Source organism: Crocodylus porosus, unplaced genomic scaffold, assembly GCF_001723895.1.
Source record: "Crocodylus porosus isolate Cpor-Errol unplaced genomic scaffold, CroPor_comp1, whole genome shotgun sequence".
Lineage (NCBI taxonomy): Eukaryota > Metazoa > Chordata > Crocodylia > Crocodylidae > Crocodylus > Crocodylus porosus.
The window spans coordinates 224,711,147-224,720,115 of NW_017728886.1; the positions used below are offsets into that span (position 1 = coordinate 224,711,147).

The 8,969-nt window shown below is 51.2% G+C and overlaps 1 long non-coding RNA gene across 1 annotated transcript in view; it reads left to right on the forward strand.

The window, feature by feature from the left end:
• Positions 1–7,043: 7,043 nt before the first annotated feature.
• LOC109320146 overlaps positions 7,044–8,969 on the forward strand; it is a 16,800-nt gene continuing 14,874 nt past the window's right edge. The window contains exon 1 of the long non-coding RNA XR_002103729.1: positions 7,044–7,162. This is a non-coding gene — a long non-coding RNA (uncharacterized LOC109320146). The remainder of the gene's footprint in view (positions 7,163–8,969) is intronic.

Sequence of the window (8,969 nt, forward strand, 5' to 3'; positions counted from 1 at the left end):
AAGACAATCAGGTTGGTCAGGCATGACTTGCCCTTGGTGAATTCATGCTGACTGTTCCTAATGACCTTCTTCTCCCCCAGGTGCTTAAAAATGGATTCCCTGAGGACCTACTTCATGATTTTTCCAGAGACTGAGGTGAGGTTGACAGGTCTGTAATTTCCCAGATCGTCCTTTTTCCCTTTCTTGAAGATGAGCACTATATTTGCCCTTGTTCAGTAATCTAGGATTGTCACAAGTTTTCGAAGATAATAGCCAGCAGCTCTGTAGTTGCATTGACCAACCCCCCAGTACCCATGGGTGTATCGCATCTGGCCCATGAATGTATACATGTCCAGTTTTTCTAAATAGTCCATAACCTGCTCTTTTCCCACAGTTGACTGCTCACCTTCTCCCCAAATGATGCTGCCAGGTGCAGTAGCTTGGGAGCTGACCTTGCTTCTGAAGACTGAGGTAGAAAAGGCATCAAGTACTTCAGCCTTTTCTGCATTCTCTGTCACTAGGTTGCCTCCCCCATTCAGTATGGGACCCACAATTTCTCAGATTTTTCTCTTGTTGCTAACATACTTGTAGAAACCCTTCTTGTTACCTTTCATGTCCCTTGCTACTGCAACTCCAGTTGTGCTTTGGCCATCCTGATTTCATTCCTGCTTGCTTGGTCAATACTTTTATACTCCTCCCTAGTTATTTGTCCAAGTTTTCACTTCTTGTAAGCATCCTTTCTTAGGAATTACCTGCTAAGCCAGGCTGGTCTTCTATCATACTTGCTAGTCTTCCTGTGCATCAGGATGGTTAATTCCTCTGCCCTCAGTAACATTTCTTTAAAGTACAGCCAGCTGTCCTGGACTCCTTTCCCCCTCAGACTGGCCTCCCAGGGGATCTTGGCCATCAGTTCCCTCAGTGTATTGAAGTCTGCTTTTCTGAGGTCCAGGGTTTTTACTCTGCTGCTCTCCTTTCTTTCCTCAGAATCCTGAACCCAATCATCTCATGGTCAATGCTGCCCAAGTTGCCCTCCGCTTCTATGTTCCCCACCAATTCTTCCTTCTTTGTGAAGCTATGGTATCCACTTACAATGGATCAAATTAATGTTTTCTTCTTATAGTGTACCAGATTGTATATGTAGTAGCTTACAGTGTACCAAACTGCATATGACCCTCGGTCACCCTTGCATAAGATATTTGGATGATTAGTCCATGCCAACTATTTTCCCCCCCATTCCAGTACTTCAGTGGATGGGGTCCTCTTTTCATAGCCCTTGAGGATAACTCAGGCTAGACCTCCATCACTTTCAGCTGAGGCCTGGGGCAGAATCTTCTTCAGCTGGATCTACGCTTATCATATCACCGAGTTGGATAGGCTAGCAGAACTTGATGATTTTGAAATACCATCTGAATTAAATACAGTGTGTCAAGCTTACCATTACAGCACATCTAGGCTCAGAGAATCCTCTTTGTGATTGGTGGAGCACATCCACCAATCAGGTAACTGTTGGAAGGGGCTTTGCCTCACCCCTGCTTGGGTTGAGAGAATTAAAAAAAAAAAAAAAAAAAAGCCTCGAACCTCGTTTGAGACTGCACTCTGCTGGTACAGGAGAACTTTGGGGGGCTGGAGACTCTGAAGAGAATAAAAGGAGCTGCATGCCTAGCATGCAGCAGATGTGTCAGGGGACAGAGAAGGAAGAAGGGGCAGAGAAAAGCTGAGGAAGAGCTGCCTAGCAGGTGAAGCAATGCCAAGAAGAGCCTCAAGACTCCCTCACTGGGAGACACACCACTGCTCCATCAGTGTGCAAAGCGGTGCACGGGGCTCAGACCCTAAGGGCTGCTCAAGGCAGTTCATGTCTGAAAGCTCTGGCAGGGGGTCATGGTGTGACACAAAGATCACTGCATGGAGGATCCCAGATTGGGTCAGGGTTCTGGGAGCCACTTTGGGTGGTTTGAGCCCCATCCCCTGGCATGAGGCCAGATAGCTGATGCAGGCAGAGTGAGGCCAGAGGGCCCAAGAGCTGATTGAGCCCCAGCATCACACAAAGTGGCCTGGGCCTCCAACCTATCCAAGTAGAAGGATGAGCCCTGTGGGGCACGAATCAGTGCACAGGGCCATGAGAAGGTCGCTGCATGGGGACAGAGAGCCAAGGCAGTGGAGAGCCACCTCAGCTGGAGCCAGAGACATCCCTGCAATGTCAGAAGTCATGAGTTGAGGGGAAAATGGGTTTCCCATAGGGGAGGGGAGCCAACAGGGGCCCCTGCAACCCACAAGAGACAGGAGGATCTGGGATCTTGTACCTCTCCCTGAAGAATAGCAGCAAGGGTTCTGTAACAGGGAACCCTAACCCTGTTACTAGGAGACAGGGTGGCCCCTTTAAGTCCAGAACCTTTCAGTCATGGCCGGCCAGTCAAGTAGGGGTTAAGGCTCAAGCCCTGCCAACCGGTCAGATGACCGGAAGGGGCAGGGCCTGGCTCACATATAAACCCCAGGGCTGAGGACAAGATGGGAGCTGACCCCAGCACCAGAAAGGGTGCAATATTCAGGGGTGAGTGGACCCCAGTGCCACAGAGGGGCAGGAGCCTGAGTGAGGGTTGTTTTTTTTTGAGAGCTAGAGCCTGGGAGTCAAACCCTGATTAGTGGGTTGGTTTTTTTTGACTGACAGGCCCAGCTAGAGAAAAAAGGGGTAGGCTTACAGTGGCCTAGACCTCGACATAAAGAGGAATTTACAAATACCATCTGCAAGGCTTGGGCTGCAGTGTAGGGGAGGAACGGAGCCACAGATAGAGCCCCCTGGCATCAGGGCAGAAAATGGGCAGCCTCCTGCTTAATTAAATCTATTAATTAACAACAAGGCATGGCAGATGAGAAGGTGGGTGGTTGGCCCATAACAGGTGGGCGGGGCCACCAGTAGATGGACCCCAAAGAGGCATCCCTGTTACAATGGTGCAGTGGCCGGGAACTTTTAATATGGCAGTATGCATCATAGGACACTGGTTTGCCCTTATGAGGGAAAGAACCCTTGGGTCCATGGAGAGAGAGAAACAAAAGCAGATACTAACCCCGGACCCAGAGTCACAGCAGCAAGTCTTGGATCGGCTATGCCAAGCAAATACAAGGCCTACAGGATCAAGCTGCAAGACAACAGGCACTGTTAGGCAGCATGACTGGGAGCATCTATCTGTGATCAACGACCCAGGTAGGGATGTGTGGCTATGGAGCCAGAGTTGACTCTGAGGTGGGAGACGAGCCACCCACAATGACAGTGGAATTGTTGATGGAGGGAAAAGAAGTATGGGCTCATTGCAGACCATGATGTGGAATGACATGTTAACGCCAAGAGAGAGGGAAATACTGTACCACATAATTGTGCAATGTTGATGCGGGGATTCCATTGAAATTGACAGAGTAGGGGTCATCTTACATTAGGCAATAGGACCCGCCAGTTGCTAGTTGGGGTCACTGAGCACTTACCTTACCCAGTAGTACTGGGCTGTGACTGGCCAGAGTTGTTGAAAGAGATAGCCAGCATGAGGCAAAAGGAGGGGACTGAGCTGAGAGAAAGTTGCTGTTGGAGGCCCTGGGAGACTGGGAAGCCTGAAGCTGGATGGGAAGGTGACCCAAGGGCTGAGGGATTCACGGGTGAAATTGAACAACCTCCACCCAAAGAAGAGGCTGAACAAGAGGTGGATGTCGCACATTTGTTGGAGGATGAACATTTCCAGTTGGAGCAGAGTCAGGAGGCAGATTTTTGGTATGCTTTGCAGGAACACCTGGCTCAACGAAATGGCAAGGTATTATGACTGGAGCTGATGAAGACAACACCTAGGTTCGAGGTAAGAAATGACCTCCTGTACTGAATTGAGCAAGGGAACCCTGAAGGAGGGGAGGTCGTACAGTTACTGGTACCTCAGTGATATCGACAGGCTTTATTGAAGGTGGCTTATGAGCTCCCTATGGGTAGACATTTGGGCAGGGACAAAACAGAAGCCCGCATTTGGGCAAGATTTTTTTGGCGAGGACTGTTGCAGGAAGTGGCAAGATATTATGCTTCATGTCCTGTGTGCCAAAAAGTGAATCCAAGGCACCCTCCAAAAGCTCCTTTAATTCTGATGCCCTTGGTAGAAGTTCCCTTTGAGTGGGTGGCAGTGGACATCATGGGGCCACTTCCCAGAAATAGCACTGGAAAACAGTATATTTTAGTTTTACTGGATTATGCAGCAAAGTACGCAGAAGCTGTGCTGATGCAGACAGTGTCCGCTTCAAAGGTGGCAAATGAGCTATTTAAGATATTCTCATGAGTAGGACTCCCTAAAGAACTGCTGACAAACCAGGGAATGAATTTTACATCACACGTGTTTGAGGGACTGAGTAAAACTTTCAGGATTAAACACTTGAAGATGGCAGTGTATCATCCCCAAATGGATGGGCTCGTGGAGCATTTTAATTGGATGTTGAAGCAGATATTAAAGAAATTTGTGGTCGAGAGTCCTCAGAATTGGGATAAAATGATACTACCTTTGGTGTTTGCTATAAGAAAGGCACCCCAGGCCTCAACCGGGTTTTCACCCTTTGAACTATTGTACAGCCAGCAACCAAGGGGAATCCTGGATCTAATTAAAGAGAGTTGGGAAGAACAGCAAAGTAAAGATCAGAACTTGATCCAATACGTGATACAACTGTGGGAATGCCTTGAAGCAGCTCAGAGCGATTTTTTAGGAAATCTCAGAGAGGCTCAACAAGGACAAGTGAGGCATTATAACCGAGGCACATGGGAAAGGAAGTTTGACTTGGGGGACTGCGTGTTACTCTCATGGTCAGGCAATAGAACTAAGTTACTCATCCAGTGGCAGGGACCCTATGAAATTATGCACCAAGTGGGGCTCATAGACCATGAGGTGTATCAGACAGATAAACAAAAAAGAAGCAAGTATACTATGTCAATATGTTGAAGAAGTAGGAAGACTGGGAGTGTATGTACCTAGCCTTTCATCCCAAGGAATTAGAATTGGGACCATCCTTGACAGAGGGAAGTGGACCGGGTGACAGAACTGGCCCTGTGACTATCTGAAGAGCAGGGAAGACAGGCTGCCAAGCTAGTCAGGGAGTATGGAGATGTGTTCCAGGAAACTCCTGGGGAAGCTCGGGGTGTGGTACACCGGATAAAAACTCATCCACGTCAGGTGAACTTTGAGAACTGGAGACGGATTTCACAGTGACTGCAGAGCCAGATAAAAATGGAGATAGGCATCATATGTGAGTCCCACAGCGAGTGGCAGAGTCCCATCGTAGCAGTACTTAAGCCTGATGGAAAAATTCATCTCTGTACCGATTTCCGGAAGGTAAAAGCAGTAGCTAAGTTTGATGCTGTCACAGAGCACTCGGGTGCCCTGCGCCTAAGAGCAGAAATGGCTCAGGAGAAACCCCTAGTGGTGAGAAGGGGGAGGATCAACTGCCAGTCACCAGGGCAGCACAGGTGCTGGTTGCTAAGGGAACCAAGGGAATCAGTTGACAGGAAGGGGCAGGGCTTGGCCCCTTCTTAAGCCCAAGCATGAGGCCAGGAGAGCAGTTCCCCTCTGGGGGCCAAGGATGGGGGAGCTCGGCCAGTGCAGAGAGAAAGGAGAAGATAGACTGCATGAGCATCCCCTGGTTGTGGCTATGAGTTGGAGTATTCTCCTGGTAGGGATAGAATGTGGTTTTGACCAGGTGGTTTAGTTTTACGTTATAGCCCGGGGCTTTGTGCTTTGTGTTTACTGTTTTACCGGAGGACAGGTGAGGCTATTAGGGGTTGGAGGAGGCCTCATAGGAGCTCCACAGTAGTGTGGGGACCCTGGCACCATAGAGGGTGCAGCGTTTGGGGGTGCATTGACCCCAGTCCCGGAGCGAGAGGGGGCAGTGAGGAGCCCCAGAAGTAAAGAAGAGGGCCAAGGCATAGGGTAAACCATGTCAAGTACCATCTGCGAGGCTTGGGCTGCGGTGTAGGGGAGGAAAAGGGGCTGCAGATAGCGCCCCCTGACACTGGGCATATAAAGTGAGCAGCCTCCTGCTAATTACATCACTCAATTAAGATCAAGGTGTGGCAGGCGAGTAAGCAGGCGGTTAGCCCAGGACAGGAAGGCAGAGCCACCAACAGAAAGGCTCCAGCGAGATACTCCTGTCACAGATGCCCATCCGATGCCGAGAGTAGACGAACTGGTGGAAAGCATTGGGCAAGCTTGCTACATTTCTACTTTAGACCTGACAAAAGGTTACTGGCAGGTCCCAGTAGCGCCTGAAGATCAAGAAAAGACAGCATTCGGCACCACTTGGGGGCTCTTCCAGTTCCAGTGCATGCTGTTCGGATTACATGGAGCCACAGCTACATTTCAGCATCTAATGGACAGAGTTTTGGCTCTCCATGGGGGTTATGCCGTGGCTTACATAGACGGTATTATTATATACACTGAAGACTGGGCTGAACACCTCACCGCGCTGAGAGCAGTAATGCAAGACTTGAGAAGGGCCGGGCTGACAGCCAATCTGAAGAAATGCGTGATAGGGAAAAAAGAAACGCAATACCTTGGGTTCCTAGTAGGAAGTGGGAACGTGAGACTGTTGTTAAGCAGGGTGGAGGCATTACGAAAGTATCAAGCTCCTCATACCAAGAAACAAGTGAGGGCTTTTTGGGGGCTAGCTAGCTGTTATAGAAGGTTTGTACCTCACTTGGCAGACTTAGTAGTGCCTTTGATGGAGATGATAAAGGTGGGGGCTCCAACCAAGGTGAGATGGATGCTGGATGTGGAAAAGGCATTCCAAGCAGTGAAGGATGCACTATGCTTGCAATCCCTACTATATATACCAGATTTTAATAAACCTTTCTTGGTACAGACTGATGCATCAAATGTGGCTGTTGGAGCAGTGTAGGTTCAGAAAGAAGGAGAAGAAGAGCGCCCTATAGCCTATATAAGTAGAAAATTATACCCACCGGAACGGAATTATGCCACGATAAGAGTGTTTGGCGATTAAGCGGGCTGTTGAAATACTCCAGTATTATCTGTGGGGGTGGCGGTTCATGATGCTCACCGATCACGCACCCCTACGCTGGTTACAGAGCATGAAGATGAACAATGCTAGACTGATGAGACGGGCCCTTAGTCTGCAACCATATTGTTCTGAGGTAAAGCATTGCCCTGGAACCCAGAATGTAAGTGCTGATTTCTTCTCGAGACAATATGAGGAAGAAGAGGGGCTAGGGGAAACAGAAGGACCCCGGACAAGAGAGAAGAAGGGGGGGTGTAACAGGGGACCCTAACCCTGTTACTAGGAGATACGGTGGCCCCTTTAAATTCGGAACCTTCCAGTCACGGCTGCATGGGAGAAGTGTACCTACCTGAGCTCCCAGTTGAGTTCATGTAAGTGGAACTGGTACAGAGATGAGCAGGAGCGGAGGGGAGCAGAAGCGGAGGGAGCAGGGTGCGCATGTGCCACTCACACGAGCACCCCCTTACCTCGGTGGCAGTGGAGGTAGCAGCAGCAGCAGAGGAGGCAGCGGCGGGGGCAGCAACAGCTGATTCCCCCTAAAGTAAGTGGGGCAGAGGGCATGGCACAGCTGAGGCGGATCCGGAGAGGAAGCCCTTCGGTGCCGCCTTAGCTCGCTCGACAGGGAGCCGTGCTCCCAAGCCGCGTGCAGGCAGCGCGCGCGAAGGGTGCGCGCGAACAGGCGCGCTCTGTAAGGGCGCACCGGCATTTGTGCTGGCATTCGCATAAGGTGGGCGCAAGGTAGCTGCACAGAGCGGCAACCCCAGGAAACAAAGCAGCAGGTGCACCTCTGCAGGCATGGTGATGCAGACGCAGAGCGCAGCTGCCAGGGGCCCTGCCCGGGTGCTGCCACCTACCGTGGGCTTTTCTGAGGCCTCCACCCAGACGGAGCTCATAGTGGAGTCGGTGGCCCCTTGCCCCCCTGTCCGTGAAGGGGGCTACGTGGGGTCCCGGGGTGGGGTGGGGCCCAGAGGTCTCCTTGCCTGTCCCTCCTGGGGACAACTTAGGGCCCTGGAGGAGCAGGTCAGTGAGCTCCAGGCTGCGGTGAGCAGGCTGAGGGGGATCAGGGATGCAGAGGATGAAATTGATGCCTATTTCTATTCTCTGCAGGCCCGGTCGCCCCCTGTACAGCCCCCACAGGAGATGCATCCAACACAGGAGTGGAAGAAGGTGCCCAAATCCAGAGCTGCTAGGCCTAGGGCAGTGGAAGCTCCCCAGGTTCAGCTGGGGAACAGATTTGATGCCCTGGCAGCTATGACAGAAGAGGACGGTGGAATGGCCTCTGGCAGGGATGATGCCACTCCCCACACAACAGGGAATGGGCAGAGAGCGAACACCAGGAGGAAGAAACACCGGGTCCTCATCATTGGAGACTCCATCCTACGAGGACTGGAAGGTCCCATCTGCCGGCCCAACCCCTGGACACGACAGGTCTGCTTCATGCCTGGGGCTCGGGTCAGGGACATCACGGAAAGGATCCTGGCCTACATCCGACCTGCAGACCACTACCCCATGGTTGTCATCCATGTGGGAATGAACGACGTGGCGAGGGGCAACCCTGACTGCATTATGAAGGATTTCAAGGCTCTGGGAGACAAGCTGAAGGAGATGGGGGCACAGGTGGTATTTTCCTCTCTTCTTCTGGTGAGTAGGCAGGGACGGTGACACGAGGCTTGCATTGGCATAGTCAACCGGTGCTTACGCAGCTGGTGCTGCCAGGCAGGCTTTGGGTTCCTTGATAATGACCCATGCTTTTGTGCGGGGGACTTGCTGGGGTGGGATGGGCTTCATCTCTCTCCTAAAGGCAAGCGTGTTTTCTCTTCCAGGTTGGCTGATCTCGTACGGCGAGCTTTAAACTAGCCTCGCTGGGGGAGGGGGCCGCAGGAAGATGAGGAAACACCATCCGAACAGGACAGGTGACAAAGGCAAGGAGTGCTAAGGTAAGAAACGGGGGTCCAGACAGTCTCCCTAAA